The following is a 15935-nucleotide window of genomic DNA, read 5'->3' as shown; positions in this document are numbered from 1 at the left end:
TTAAAGGGCCCATGATGACATAATTGGAGCCTCCACACTCCCTGCTTCCAAGTCAATCACTCCTCTGGAGCTTGTGGCTTGGTGTATAAAGCCATGAGCTTACCCACTGGTATCTTGTCTCCGTGCTTGTCACAGAAGTCACGAAGGAACCGCAGGCACATGCAAGTACACAGAGCTAGTAATGCAAGACTAACTAAGATCCACTTAGTCAGTTCAGAAATGGTCTCTTTCACGACCCCGCGGTATGAGACACTTTTGCTTGGGTCTTCGGTGGTAGCTGGTGTCGTTTGAATTCTTCTTGTTGGAGGGGTTCGGAAGAGGATCCTAACAGGTCTGGCCTCCAGACAGCTTGCCCATAGCAAGGTGATGAAGATTAACTGAAACAGAAGGCCCATGTCTGTTCAGAGAAAGAGTAGGACACTGATGCTTCTTCTGAAGACAGTGAACGAATGACTGGTAAGAGAGAGAACCTCACAGATCACAGGATTCTGATCAGTGATGTCACTATCCTCGCATCACAATGATCCCAGTTCCATGCCTATGATGTCACTGTCCAAGGCTCCCAATGACCCTATATGCTGAGCCAGCTAGAAATCCAGGCATTAAAATTTCTTAGGAAAATAGTGGTGAAAAATTACCACCCTACAATGTTAAAATAATACTGTTGTACAATTCCCATGAAATTGATCCAGCTGTATCACTGTTAATATAACAGATCCAGCCATAACACTGCAAGTATAATAAACAGTCATATCACTGCTAATGTACTGTAAGAGAAATAGATTTAGCCATATTACCGCTATAATGATCCTTCCATATCACAGTCAGAATATAATAGTGCCTGCCACACTGTGCACATGTGTTATAATACATCTGAATGCTCTAGGTAGGCTTCACACAATTTTTTTGCCGATATTCTTTAAAAATTTACCTAATTAGAGGTATTCCCATCTGGGCAATCACATTCAGTTTGTTATATACAAATACATTTATTGATAAAAAAAAAACAAAAAAACACACAACTCTTAGGCCCCTTGCAGACGAGCCTTCCTCCCGCAGCAAGTCCGCATCACAGCACCCGGCCTGACCTCCCAGCACTGACGGGATTCACATAGCATTATATTGATTTATGATGCTATATAACCCTTACAGTTCTGGAATGTATTTGATAACACTGGAAGCAGGGTACAGCCACACTACAATTTTGGGCGTGAAAGATGTTGTGCAACTGTGTTCCGCCCAAGTATTGCAGTGTAGTAGGACAACCATAGAAAAGAATGAGGTTGCAGTGAGACTCACATTTTCTGCTAACGCTACAGGCAAATTGAAAATAAATCCAGCAGTGTTGGATTTTTTTGTGATTCACATCTCATGACCCCATTCATTCCTATGGCTGCCCTGCTACACTGCGTTATTTGGGCTCAATATAGGTGCATGACCCCTGTAGCACCCAAAATCACCATACAGCCGTACTCTGTGCAGCTTAGTAGAAGTTCCGATTATAGAACATGGCATGCACACAACGCGTCCCCTGGAACTTTCTCATCAGCAGCTGCATGTGGAGAAGGAAGGAGAGCGGCTCTCTCTTCCCACTGTGACGTGGCCGGCCACTGCCACCAAATGCAGAGCCTGCCCTAATCAACTGTTGAGGGAGGAGTGTCAGGGAGAGGATGGGGGAAGAAGGAGGTTCACATTGTCGTGATCATTTAGAAGAACAGAAAAGTAAAAAAAAAAAAAAAGATCTTGTGCATCAGTTATGCATATTTGGAATTCATCTGAGGCATTTCCCTCTGAGATCTATTTTTTTAGACTGGATAAAGTCCTGCTACCTGTGAACTCTCCCTAACTGACACGTGGGAGCGGAGAGTTCCGCTTTTTGCTGAATGTGATTAAATGATGTGTCATGCACCGCACATGAAGTCCGACAGTGCTGTCAGTGACACCAGGGATCCCGTATTGTTCTATACACAGCACTAAACTAGCGCTGTATATACAGATTAAGAAGCTGGGTCCCCGCACCGCCGCCGCTGCTTCTCCCCGTGCGCCGATGAAAACATCCGGTGTCGGGGGAGAGCAGCCTAATGGCAGACGAGGACGAGATTCCCTGCATTCGTAATGATCTGCTCTATAAAAATATCACATGATCTACCCCCTCAAGTGAATGTGCTAAAAAAAACCAAAAAAACTCCCAGAACAACCATTTATTGGTCACTAAGAAACACAATATCGAGCAATCAAAAAGTCATAGCAATGAAAACGTCACCTCATCCTCCAAAAAAAACAAGCCCTCACACAAGATCAGCGTTTTTTTGTCCGGCCGATTCTCTGCATATTTGCTGGATCTCTGCCGGACCCCATTATAGTTCATGGGGCCAGAAGGCATTTTAGAGAGCTTTGGCTGGAACTCTAGCTGCGTATGTGAAACTAGCCTAAGATAGCTATATCTTGTAAATTACACAACCTTATAAATTACTGCAAAATCCTGACACGATGGTACAGAACTCAAGAAATGACATAGTTTTTACACTTCACTCCCTGATGTATGCAGGAGATGTTCCTCTGCACCTGGCTCCATGTTTCATATTTGGTGGGGATGTCCCAGTGTTTATCCTTTGTGGTTAGCCATTTTTACACTTCATAGTTTCCTTTGTCGGACCTCCATCTCTGCCTCCTCTCGATATTCCTGGGAGCTCTATCTTAAGTCAAAAAGGCCTTTCACTATTCTTTGTTATGTCTATGAGGCTAATTATCCCACAGCATTGGAGATCAACTGTTTACTAGAACAACCTGGTTTGTGGCAGTGGATGTGTTCAAGTGAATAGAGGAAATTACATCCTGTGATAATGGCACTTATTGGACACCTTGGATCCAGATCTGCGATTTACCTACTTTCACCGATTGCCTAACCGTTTGGTTGAGTTTGCTGATGGTGGAACTACGTTGTTCCTTCACTCCTTTATACCTTGTTTAGGCCGGGTTCACATCGGTGTTATTGAATTACGTTATAACGGAATTCTAGAACAGAGTGCAAAACGTAAGCCTTTAAGATGCATTCCATTTTGCTCCGTCCAAATACATGTCTATGGTGACACATAACTGTTCAGTTTGTTTCAGTTATACATGATGGAAAATGAAAATTACTCTTACCGGTAATTGGATTTTCCTGAACCCACGACAGTACCACAAGAGAGAGGATCCGCCCTCAAAGACAGGAAACCTGAAGTACAAAAAGGCAGAGACTCCCCTCCAACTTCAGTATGTCTCTTCCAAGGATTTGAGGAACTCCACCCCATAAGGTTAGTATCATGTATATATAAAATAAATATATATATTTTATTTGCTACACCCGTGAATCACCCAATCACCAAGAAAAGGGAAGGGAAATATGGGTGCTGTCGTGGGTTCAGGAAAATTCAATTACCGGTAAGAGTAATTTTAATTTTTCACCTCACCCACGACAGCACTACGAGAGGGAAAAACAAGGTACTCCTAGGGTGGGATAATAGCTGAAAGCACCTTAGAACCAAAAGATAAATCAGAAGGTAAATTCAACTGCAGACGATAGTGACTGAAAACGATAGAAGGTGAAGACCAAACCGCTGCTTTACAGATATCCTCGATAGAGATCGCAGCTTTTTCCACCCAAGTGGTAGAGATTGCCCTAGTAGAATGACTGTGAAGGCCTTCTGGAGGTTTATTTCCAGAAGATGAATAGGCCAGGGATACTCCGGAAGTAATCCATCTTGCCAAGGTTTTTTTTAGATGTTTGCTGACCCTTATTCTTTCCCTGAAAAAGAACAAACAAAGAGGAGGACTTCCTCCAATCGTTAGTCTTAGATAAGTTATGAAGTAAACATCTCCTATCATGTAGACAATGGAAAACCTTTTCCTCCTCCGAGGTTGGATTCTCAAAAAAAGATGGAAGGATAGTCTCCTGAGACCTATGAAACTTAGTGGCCACTTTTGGAACAAATGCGGGGTCAGGTCTGATAACAACCCTATCGTCTAAAATGGTAGTGTAATGTGCATTAATAGAGATCGGCTGCAGCTCACTAGTTTTACAAGCTGAGGTTAGAGCCACTAAGACACAATTTAAGAGACAACATCTTAATTGGAATTTGCTCAATGGGTTCAAAAGGAGGTTTAGTAAGGGCACTCACAACAAGATTCACGTCCCAAGGAGATACTCTTGGTGACAATTTCAAAGCTGTTTTAGTGGCTGTTTTAGTGCATTTGCTGCAATCCGTTCTTTAAAAAGAGCTGATAGTGCTGAAACCCGAACTTTTAAGGTGTTGGGGGACAATCTTAACTAACCCTTTCTGAAGGAACTCCAAGATCTTAGTTACTGGTGCCGGACATGGGACATGGGAGGTCTGAAAAGTGTAACTCTGTAAATGACAAAAATTTTCTCCAGACTCTAGCATAGATGGAAACGGTAATTTTCTTCCTACTTTTCAAGAGAGTATTTATTAATTCATCAGAAAAACCTTTATTTCAAGTTCCAGGCAGTCAGATGGAGACTGTCTACCTGACGGTGAAACATCGGCCCCTGAGAAAGAAGTTCGTGGGTTACTGGGAGAACCCATGGATCCGTCACTGACAATTTCATTAACTAAGTGAACCATGGTCTCTTGGGCCAATATGGAGCTATTAGAATGACCCTCCCTTATCGTTTTTAAAACCCTGGGTATCAATGGGAAGGGAGGTAAGGCATAAGGTAGTGGAAAATTCCACCTATGGAGAAAGGCATCTAGACCACTGAGGAACCCTTTCGGGGACAGGGAGAAAAAACTGTTCACTTTTTTGTTCTGACTCGTAGCAAAAAGGTCTACACACGGAAGGCCCCAACTGTCTGCTATCTCTCTGAATATTTTCGGATTCAGGCTCCATTCTCCCTGACAAATTAAATGACTGCTCAAAAAATCTGCCTGTACATTCTGTCCCTTTTATGTGGACTGCCGAGATAGACTTGCAGTTTTGTTCTGCTATCTGAAGAATGTTGCTGAGCATTGACATCAGACTTTGACATCTGGTACCTCCCTGTTTGTTTATGTATGACACCACTGTTCTGTTGTCAGACATTATTCTCAAGTTTCTGCCTAAAATTAACGGAAGAACATCCAGAATTGCAAATTTCACTGCCATCAACTCCTTCATGATGTTCCCCAAATCAAATTGTTTGCATTCAACCACCATTCCAGGTTGCCTAACGTCTGGCCTGAGATCTCTATTTTTAAATCTAAGGGTTGTTTTCCCCCCTGCCAAGCTGTCAATATCTCCCATTGAAGGTCCCTTGAATGAAATTGGGCCAACCTGACCGCCGGGATACATGAAGTTAGGCTTCCCAGGATCTACATAACTCAATGAAATTTTAGGACGTCTGATCAAGGTCTCTATCTTCGTTCTCAGGTTTAAGATCTTTTCTTCTGGTAAAAACACATCTGCCTTCTGGAATCTAGAATCAGACCTAGGAATTGTTGAAGCTGAAGAGGATTAAGTTTTGATTTTTCTTTGTTCAGGATCCAACCTAACTTCTCTAGTATCCGGATCACCTCTTGCACTTCTCTGCTGCAGGCCTCCTTGGTCTCCGCTACAATTAAAAAATCGTCTAGATATGGGATAAAGAGTATGTCTTTTTCTTGAATGTGAGCAGACATTTCTGCCACCACTTTGGTGAAAATCCTGGGAGGCATCGATAACCCGAAAGGAAGGACCTGGAATTGCATGTGGTTGATGACTCCTTTTATCTCTACTGCTACCCGTAAATACTTTTGATGCTCCTGATGTATAGGGACATGAAAATAAGCATCCTTTAAGTCTAACACAGTGTCACGGATGTAATAGGGGAGAACACCAAAAGACAACAAGACGGAAGGGAAAAGACACTAGGCCTCACCGCTAGGGAAGGAAAAGGGTCACCACCTATGAAACCCTGCTCCTGGCCCTAACTCCTATCCGTATGGGCACCTCTCGATGGTAGAGATGCCCATACACAGGAACATAGAAAACCGTCAGATCACTAATGAGCAGATAATCTTTCAGATCTTCTCAAACCTGTCACCGGTGTGATAGTACCCCCCCTTCTACGGGTGACCTCAGGGCACCCAGGACCAACCTTATCAGGATGAGCTCTGTGGAATGCTCTCACCAGACGACTAGCATTAACATCGGTCGCTGGAACCCACATCCTCTCCTCTGGTCCGTACCCTCTCCAATGAACGAGATACTGGAGGGATCTCCGGAGAACTCGGGAGTCCACAATCCTGCTGATCTGAAATTCAAAATTGCTGTCCACCATGACAGGAGCGGTAGGCAAGGAGGACGACTCAACAGGTTCAACACATTTCTTTAACAATGATTTATGAAATACGTTATGGATTTTTAATGCCTGAGGAAGTTCAAGACGGAAGGCTACAGGGTTAACAATGGCAGTGATCTTATATGGACCAATAAATCTTGGTCTCAACTTCCAAGAAGGTACCTTAAGTTTAATGTTTCTTGTAGACAGCCACACAGAATCACCCACTCTCAGGTCCGGACCACTCATACGTCTCCTGTCAGCCGCACACTTATACCTGTTGCCCATCTTTTCCAGGTTATTTTGGATATTCTGCCAAATAGAAGACAAAGAAGAGGAAAATCGTTCCTCCTCAGGAATGCCGGAATTATGATCACCAGAAAATGTACCAAACTGTGGATGGAACCCATATGCCCCAAAAAACTGCAACTTATCAGTGGATTCCTGTCTACGGTTATTTATAGCAAACTCAGCTAACGACAAAAATGAAGACCACTCTTCCTGATTCTCTGAAACAAAACATCTCAAGTAAGTCTCCAGATTCTGATTAGTGCGCTCCGTCTGTCCGTTCGACTGAGGATGAAAAGCCGAAGAGAAGGACAATTGTACACCCAGACGAGTACAGAACACTCTCCAGAATCTGGAAACAAACTGAGTCCCTCTATCGGACACCACATCAGAGGGAATGCCATGTAGTTTCACGATGTTGTCGACAAACACCTGCGCAAGAGTTTTAGCATTGGGTAGACTAGGTAATGCAATAAAGTGTGCCATTTTACTAAAACGATCGACAACCACCAGAATCACGGTCTTTCCTGAAGAATTCGGTAAATCCGTGATAAAATCCATGGACAAAATGGGTACAAGGTCTGGACGGGATGGGCAATGGAAGCAGAGATCCGGAAGGCCGAGTATGAGTCACCTTAGCACGTGCACAGGTACCACAGGCTGACACATAGTCCTCAATACACTTACGCAACCCCCCCCCCCAGGAAAGCTACGTGACAAAGCATTCGCCTTGACGTTCTTAACCCCAGGGCGGTAAGTGGCGATGAAGTTAAATCTGGTGAAAAACAATGACCATCTGGCCTGCCTTGGGTTCAGTCGCTTAGCCGACTACAAGTAGGCCAGATTCTTGTGATCTGTAATTACCGTAATAGTATGAATTGCTCCTTCCAACCAATGCCGCCATTCCTCGAACGCCAACTTAATGGCCAGCAATTCCCTATTCCCCACATCATAATTCCTTTCAGCAGTCGAAAGCTTTTTAGAGAAAAATGCACATGCGCGCCATTTACTGGGTGAAGGACCCTGCGACAATATTGCTCCTACCCCAACCTCTGACGCGTCAACCTCAACAATAAATGGCTGAGACACGTCCGGTTGCACCAGAATAGGGGCCGAATCAAAACATTCTTTCACAGCAGAAAAGGCCTGTAATGCCGCATCAGACCAAATAGAAATATCAGCACCCTTCCTAGTCATGTCTGTTAAAAGGTTTAACCACCAGTGAATAGTTCAAGATAAATTTACGGTAGTAGTTGGCAAACCCAAAAAACCGCATAAGAGCTTTCAGATTTTCGGGTCGATCCCAGTCCAACACGCCACGGACCTTCTCGGGATCCATACGAAAACCTGAGGATGATAGCAGGTAACCCAGAAATTGCACTTCCTGTACAGCAAATACACACTTTTCCATCTTAGCATACAACTTATTCTCTCTTAGGAACTGTAACACCTGTTTCACATGATCCTGATGAGTCTCCATATTAGGTGAATAAATTAGTATGTCATCAAGGTATACAACGACAAACCTCCCCACCAGATGATGAAAGATGTCATTGACAAAGTGTTGAAAAACCACAGGAGCATTGGTTAACCCAAAGGGCATGACCAGGTTTTCAAAATGACCCTCAGGGGTATTAAAAGCGGTCTTCCACTCATCCCCCTCCTTGATCCTTACCAGATTATATGCCCCCCTCAGATCCAATTTAGAGAACACCTTGGCACCAACAATCTGACTAAACAAATCCGGAATCAAAGGAAGGGGGGTAAGGATCACCGACGGTAATACGATTTGAGCTCACGGAAGTCCAGACATGGTCTCAGGGTACCATCCTTTTTCTTTACAAAGAAAAATCCAGCAGCCACTGGGGACTTGGATGGTCTAATATGTCCCTTTGCCAAACTCTCAGTGATATACTCTCGCATAGCCTTTCTTTCGGGTTCCGAAAGATTATACAACCGAGATTTGGGTAATTTAGCTCCGGGAATAAGATTGACGGGACAGTCATACTCCCGGTGCGGAGGCAACTCCTGATTACCATTCCCAGAAAACACATCAGAAAATTCAGAAATGAACGAGGGTACAGTTTTAGTGGTAACCATAGAGAACGATGCATTAAGACAGTTGTCCATGCAAAAATCACTCCACTCGAGAATCTGTCTAGCTTGCCAATCGATGTTAGGGTTATGTTTGCTTAACCATGGTAAGCCCAACACCAACGGAGCAGGCAGACCCTCCAACACATAACAGGAGATAGATTCCTGATGCAAATCACCCACTCTTAAATGAATGTCATTCACTACCTGCGACAGGCATTTTTGGGCGAGAGGTGCTGGGTCAATTGCAAAGATAGAAATACTATTCTCTAATGCAGTGGTGGGCAAACTGTTTTGTCAACTGAGCCAAAGATCGCCAAAACCATGATTGAAATTTCTTCCGAGAGCCACATTTTTAAAACCTAAAATATTGCGTCAACAGTACCAGTGAGGACTATTAGGGCTCATGCACACGACCGTGTGCCTGCCGTTGCCATATTGCAGGCCGCATACGGCGGGTCCGCAATACACGGCCACTGGCCGTGTGCAGCCCGCATCATGGACCCATTCACTTCATTTGGTCCAGGATCCGGGATATGAGTGCTACAGAGTGCTTCCGTGGTGCTTCTGGCTGTGCCTCCGCACCGCAAAAAAGTAGCGCATGCACTGTGGATGACGGATGACGCACTTATGTAATGTGGATGACGCACTTATGGGGGATATCTGTGGATGACGCACTTATGGGGGATATCTGTGGATGACACATATATAGCATAAGATGCTTAACTCCTGCCCCACTGTCGATAAAAGCTTTGATTTTCACAGTTTTGGACTCTAGCGCCACCTCGGCTGACAGGAGAAAACGGGTACTACCAGTAAAAGACAAAAGTAGGTTTTCTTGCTGCCCACCCACACTTCCAATAGTAATTTGAGGATTAAACTTTTTTTTTTTCTTTGGTTTACACCTTGATGCTGCAAGTACGGACAAATATTCACAAAATGTCCCTTCTTGAAACAACAAAAGCAGACTCCTTTCACATGACCCAAGCTTTTGCCAGGAGTGGCTCCTCCTAACTGCATAGGCTCATCACAAGGCACAACCACCCTTGTCTCTCCACCATAAGTGTCAAAGGAAGCAGTACCCTTATTGGACAGTACGTTCTGAAGGTGAGGACCCCTAGATCTCTCCCTCAGGCGTATATCAAGACGTACAGCAAGGGACATAGCTGCTTCCAATGACTCAGGATTTTCGTGAAAAGCCAATGCGTCCTGCGGTCTCTCAGAGAGACCCTGGCAGAATTGGCTACGGAGAGCAGAATCGTTCCACTCTGTATCCGAAGCCCATCTCCTAAATTCAGAGCAAAAGGTCTCCGCAGAACGTTCTCCCTGCCGCAAACCCCGTAACTTGGTCTCGGCCTGAGAGATCCGATCCGGGTCATCATAGATTAGACCCAAGGCTCTAAAGAATTCATCTACCGACCGGAGAGACGGTGATCCGGTCGGCAGAGAAAAAGCCCAAGATTGTGTGTCCTCTTTAAGTAATGAAATAATCATACCCACACGTTGACACTCATCACCAGAAGAGTATGGACGAAGCCTAAAATATAATTTACGTGACTCCCTGAACTGGATGAAATTGTCACTACCCAAGGAAAACCTGTCCGAGAGAGCTACCTTCGGTTCAGGGCAGGCCTGGAACCCACCACCGGAACCAGCAGCCTGTGGGCTCTGAATTTGCAAAATCATCGCACGGAGGTCTGCTACCTCCAAAGTCAGATTCTGCATCTCTTCGACAAGTGCAGTCATAGCATCCATAGCTGCACAGATCAGAACAAAAAATGGCGGTATTGGTTCTGGATAATGTCACGGATGTAATAGGGGAGAACACCAAAAGACAACAAGACGGAAGGGAAAAGACACTAGGCCTCACCGCTAGGGAAGGAAAAGGGTCACCACCTATGAAACCCTGCTCCTGGCCCTAACTCCTATCCGTATGGGCACCTCTCGATGGTAGAGATGCCCATACACAGGAACCTAGAAAACCCTGGTGGCCCTCAGATGCCCTAGACTTATGACAGGGCAGACACAACCCGCTCCTTCCCTGGTGAAGGAACCAGCGTCTCACTAAGGCCTAGTAAACAACAGAGGGGGGGGGGGGATACAAAACACAACAAGCGGAACACTTAACTTCGATGGATGATGGATGATCAGGACTTCAACTAGAACCACATTCAGCTCTTCCAACACCAAATGAAGCTATCCAGAGCAAGGAGTGATGGGTGGAGTCCAACTAAATAGGGGGAGGTAAAAGGTCACATGATCCACACCTGAACAGGAGGTGTGGACATACAAGCAACACACAGACAAAGTGAAACCAAAAGATGCTGTCAGATCACTAATGAGCAGATAATCTTTCAGATCTTACCAGCAAGAACTGATTTAGCTTTTTCAAATGTATAATGGTTCTGTAAGATCAGTCTGGCTTTTTGACTAGAAAGAGGAGAGTAAAAACCTTCGCCTTCCTGACACTTTGGTACTGGTACATTTTTCTCCTTTAGGGATAGAACTTCTGACACTATAGATTTCTCTTCTATCCAGGTGGATTTTGTTATTATGAAGGAGGGAGAGAGCGGAATTCCAGTTTTAGTCCCTGACTTAGTGTCTAAAATCCAAGGACTCCTGGAGATTAGTTTCCATGCAGGAAGAATTTTTTTTAACCTTCCTCCCACATGGCACCTGGCTTCATTGTTGACTTGTTTTCTTTTCCGTGTCTAAAGGATTTGTTAAAGAAGAAACCTCTCCCCCCTCTTCTCTGGGATCTAGGTTTAAAGTCCTTGTCTCTTTTCTCTCCTTCTCTATGGCTTTGAAAGCAACGAAAGGACCAATACATTCTAATACTGTACGGAGCGCTCGTACATTATTGATGTTTCATCCGAAGTTGATTCGCTCATCCCTAATTTTATTCTCTGGATACTGTTTGTTTTGCTTAAATCAATAAAATTCTTTTGAACCAGAAAAGTTCTGTACTTCAATTTACCACCAACTAGAAGTATGGTGCGTTTCCCCCCTCAGAAATCCCAGGGTGGCTTGGATAAGTAAAAGTATTCCAAAGTTATTACCAAATAAAGTGACACACTTGCAAAACTAGGCTTGGTCACGAAGGAAGGCGGGGGGATGGGGGTAAATGGTCTGGAGGTGGTTAAACAATGGACAGATTTGGTATGAGTATTGTTAATACTTTACCTGGTATTGAACAAGCCTACCTGTTAATACAAACTGACAGGAATCAGACAGTTTGTATTATTAAAAAAAAAAAAAAAAAAACACATCGGGAGCTTATGCAAAGCGGCAAATAAGGGTCCATTCACACGTCCGTAGAACGGATCCGGACCCATTCATTTTCAATGGGGCTGGAAGAGATGCAAACAGCATCGGCATTTTTGGTGCGCGGCCCCAATCTTCCAGTCCGCGGCTCCCGAAAAAATAGAACATGTCCTATTCTTGTCCGTAATAGCGGACAAGAATAGGCATTTCTATTGGGGTGCCAGCCCGGTGTATTGCAGGTCCGCAATATACAACGGACGTGTGAATGGACCCTAATCAGAGGTATCATAAACTTCTAATTTCAGCCTACCACAGATGACATTTCCAACCTAACTGATTACATTTTTGGCAACATTTTCAAATGTTGGTCAAGAGAAATGACCAAAATCCTCCAACTGGGCAGACTGTGTTTTGGCAGCTTACAGGGAACCTGTTACCACTCCTGGCTCAGTTCACACTTTAGTGATTTGATCAGTTATTGTTAGCCAAAACCTATAGTGGAGCCTACTCAGAGATCGGGTGTAATGGAAAGATCTGCACCTGTTCTGGGTTCTTGACTCATCTGGTTTTTGCTCACAATAAAGCCTTGTTCAAATCCGTGAGAAGGTGGTCAGTGATGCATCCGTGTTTTACTGACACTGAATAGATGAAAAATAATTTTCAAAGCATCTCTTCCTAATGATCCATGAAACACAGAGGGCATCAGCGTTGCATCTGTGGTTTTCACAGACCCATAGACTATAATGGGCGTGATGGATCCGTGAACACGGACAAAATAAAGCATGCATCCATGCTAAAACCATTGACCATGCTAAAACACTGATGTCTGAATACACACATTAAAATGAATGGGGACGTGTGCTGTCCGTGGAGAACACGTACGGCACACCTCCGTTGAACACTGATGTGTGAATTAGGCTTAACCGATGGAAGTAACTGAAGTGTGAACTTGGCCTTATCTTACGAAGCAATGATCTAGTATATGTGTCTTCACTCTGGACAAAGTTTTTTTTTTTAAACATATTGTGTGTGTGGAGCAGTGTTGCCAACCTCCAGAAATTTCTGGACTCTCTGCAAAAATAGGTAACTTTTTTCCGGTGTCCATATAAAAAAAAAAGTGCTCGTGATTTTTTGAGGTACTTATGTTCATTTTACAGCTCACAGTAAATGCTGGTAATCAGGTATCTATATATTGAGCTATAGACATGGATTACATATAATCTTTAGCATTCATTATGGTTTTCTGATTTGTCTACAAAAATGTTGGCCGTTTGCGATTTTGGGATAATTTGTCCAGAAAAAAATTCTGTTTGGCAACCCTGGTGTGGATTTTATTTCTTTTTTTTTGCCCTGATTGAGAAAACAAAAAGTGATTTTTTTTTTTTTTTTTTTTTACACCACTAAAGAGAAAGTGACAGAAGTGTGGCATATACTTTCCTATAGAAAGACAAAAGCCATGTAAAAAACCCCCCCAAAAAAAAACACCATTAAAACACCAGTTGCTCAAACACACTTAGGGCATAGGCTACTTTCACACTGGCGTTTTGGTTTCAGTTTGCGAGATCCATTCAGGGGTCTCACAAGCGGTCCAAAACGGATCAGTTTTGCCCTAATGCATTTTGAATGGATAAGGATCCGCTCAGAATGCATCAGTTGCAGATTAAGGGTCCATTCACACGTCTGTAATTTGGGTCCACATTCGTTTGCGGACCCATTCACTTTCAATGGGGCTGGAACGGATGCAAATCCACATTTCCGGGATCCGGATCAGTTTTTTCGGGATCCGCAATTTCGTTCCTGGAAAAAATAGAACATGTCCTATTCTTGTCCGCAATTGCGGACCAGAAAAGGCATTTTCTATTATAGTGTCTGTGATGTGCGGATCCACAAATTGCGGATCGCACATTGCAGGTGTCCGTGTTTTGCGGATCCGCAAAACACTTACGGACGTGTGAATGGACCCTAAACGAGTGTCCTAAGCGTCACCTAAAGGGGTCCGATTTATATCACGGCATATGGTCTTGTCCGGAGACGGAGAAATATTGGAGGATGATCAGGCACCAAATTAGACATCACCTTAAGGTGTCAGTAGCATTGAACCCTGAATTACTTTTGTTTCATGTGGCTCCAGAATTTCTCCTCTAATACATCTACCGATTCTGGCCGCCAAGAGGTGCCTCTTCAGAGAATGGTTACATCCTAAAGTCCCTTCACCAACCAATGTATTCCCTCATGTTAAAAAAATGTTTTGAGATGGAAAAAACTGAAGCGGAGCGATACAAAAGGAAAACACATTAATACATTCTTTCGCAGGTGGGAAGATTTTATTAGTATTGTTTTTGCAGACAATGAAATGAGGGAAGTGATGACGCCCTTTATACACTCAGAATGGTGAATACACTCAGCGTTTTGGTTTCCGCCTGGCGATGCGGAGGCAAGCGGTTCCGTCCTGACACACAATGTAAGTCAATTGGGACGGATCAGTTTTCACTGACACAATAGAAAACGGATCCGTCCCCCATTGACTTTCAATGGTGTTCAAAGACTGATCCGCTTTGGCTAGGTTACAGATAATACAAACGGATCCGTTCTGAACAGATGCAGACGGTTGTATTATCGGTGCAGATCCATAACGGATCCGCACCAAACGCGAGTGTGAAAGTAGCCTCATGCACACGACCGTTGTTGGCCCGCAAACAGCGGGTATGCAATATGGGTCCGCACTCCGGAAAGTGTGGTGCGGAACGGAGGCATGGAACCTCATGGAAGCACTATGCAGTGCTTCCATGGGTTTTCTTTCCATGCCTATGCACCACAAAAAAATAAATAGAACTTCGACCCATTGAAGTTGAATGGGTTTGCATCCATCTGCGCCAGCCACATGGATGGTGCCAGTGCGCTGGAGACCGCAATTTGCAGTCCCCAATGCACATAACGGGCGCTACAAATTTGTGTGGATGAGCCCTTATTGGGCAAAAGCACAAAAGAAAACACTGCTCAAGTCACAACTAGGGTTTTTGTAACTTTTTCAAAAGCGGGAAGGGGCATGGCTTAACAGGATAGGGTGTGACCCAAAATAGAATACCTTACATCAAAATTGCACTACAGTTCTATGGTAAAATTCTGTCTTGGATAACGCCAACCAATAGCTGGCACAGAGTCAGAAAAAAGTGTCAATCCCTGCACCACATTCATCATCCAGTCTACTTTTCCCCTGCAGAGGGATAGTGAATGCCCTAATAAGATACAGTGAGGAACAGAAGTATTTGAACACCCTGCGATTTTGCAATTTCTCCCACTTAGAAATCATGGAGGGGTCTGAAATTCACATTGTAGGTGCATTCCCACTCAGATAGAATAAAAAATATAAAAAAATCACATTGTATGATTTTTAACCTCCTCAGGACCGCCGTACGCAGGATTGCATCCTGGCGGCGGCCCTGTAACTCCTCCTGGACGCGCTGGCGCGTCCTCTCGCGAGACGCAGGATTTCGCATGCGCAGTGCAGGCCGGGAATCGTTGCATCAGAAGTTCGTCACTAGCCTGCCAGCCAATAATCGTCGCTGGCAGGTTGGTGACTTTTAAAAAATCTAATCAGAAGCCATTTAACACCTTATATTTATAAATATAAGGTGTTAAATGGCTTCTGTGCTCCTCTGCTGGTCCTTTTCGTCGGTTGGTCCCAGCAGAGGAGCACACATCACTGTGAGTACACACCAAACACTACACTTAGCCCCAGATCACCCCAATTAACCCCTTGATCACCCCTGTCAATCACTAGTGAAAGGGAAAAAAGTGATCAGTGTAAACTGTCACTTTTTCCCCCCACTAGTATTGACTGTTAGGTTTAGATTAGTTTAGGCCCCTTTGTTAGGTAGTTCGCGTCAGTTAGCGCCCAGCCCACCGCAGTCACTGATTCGCTGATTAGCGTATCGCTAATCCGCATTTGTACTTTTATAGTATCTGTAAGTGATCAGAACTGATCACAGTC

The sequence above is a fragment of the Bufo bufo genome, chromosome 1 (genome assembly GCF_905171765.1).
Source record: "Bufo bufo chromosome 1, aBufBuf1.1, whole genome shotgun sequence".
Lineage (NCBI taxonomy): Eukaryota > Metazoa > Chordata > Amphibia > Anura > Bufonidae > Bufo > Bufo bufo.
Note: the sequence above shows the minus strand (reverse complement) of the source record.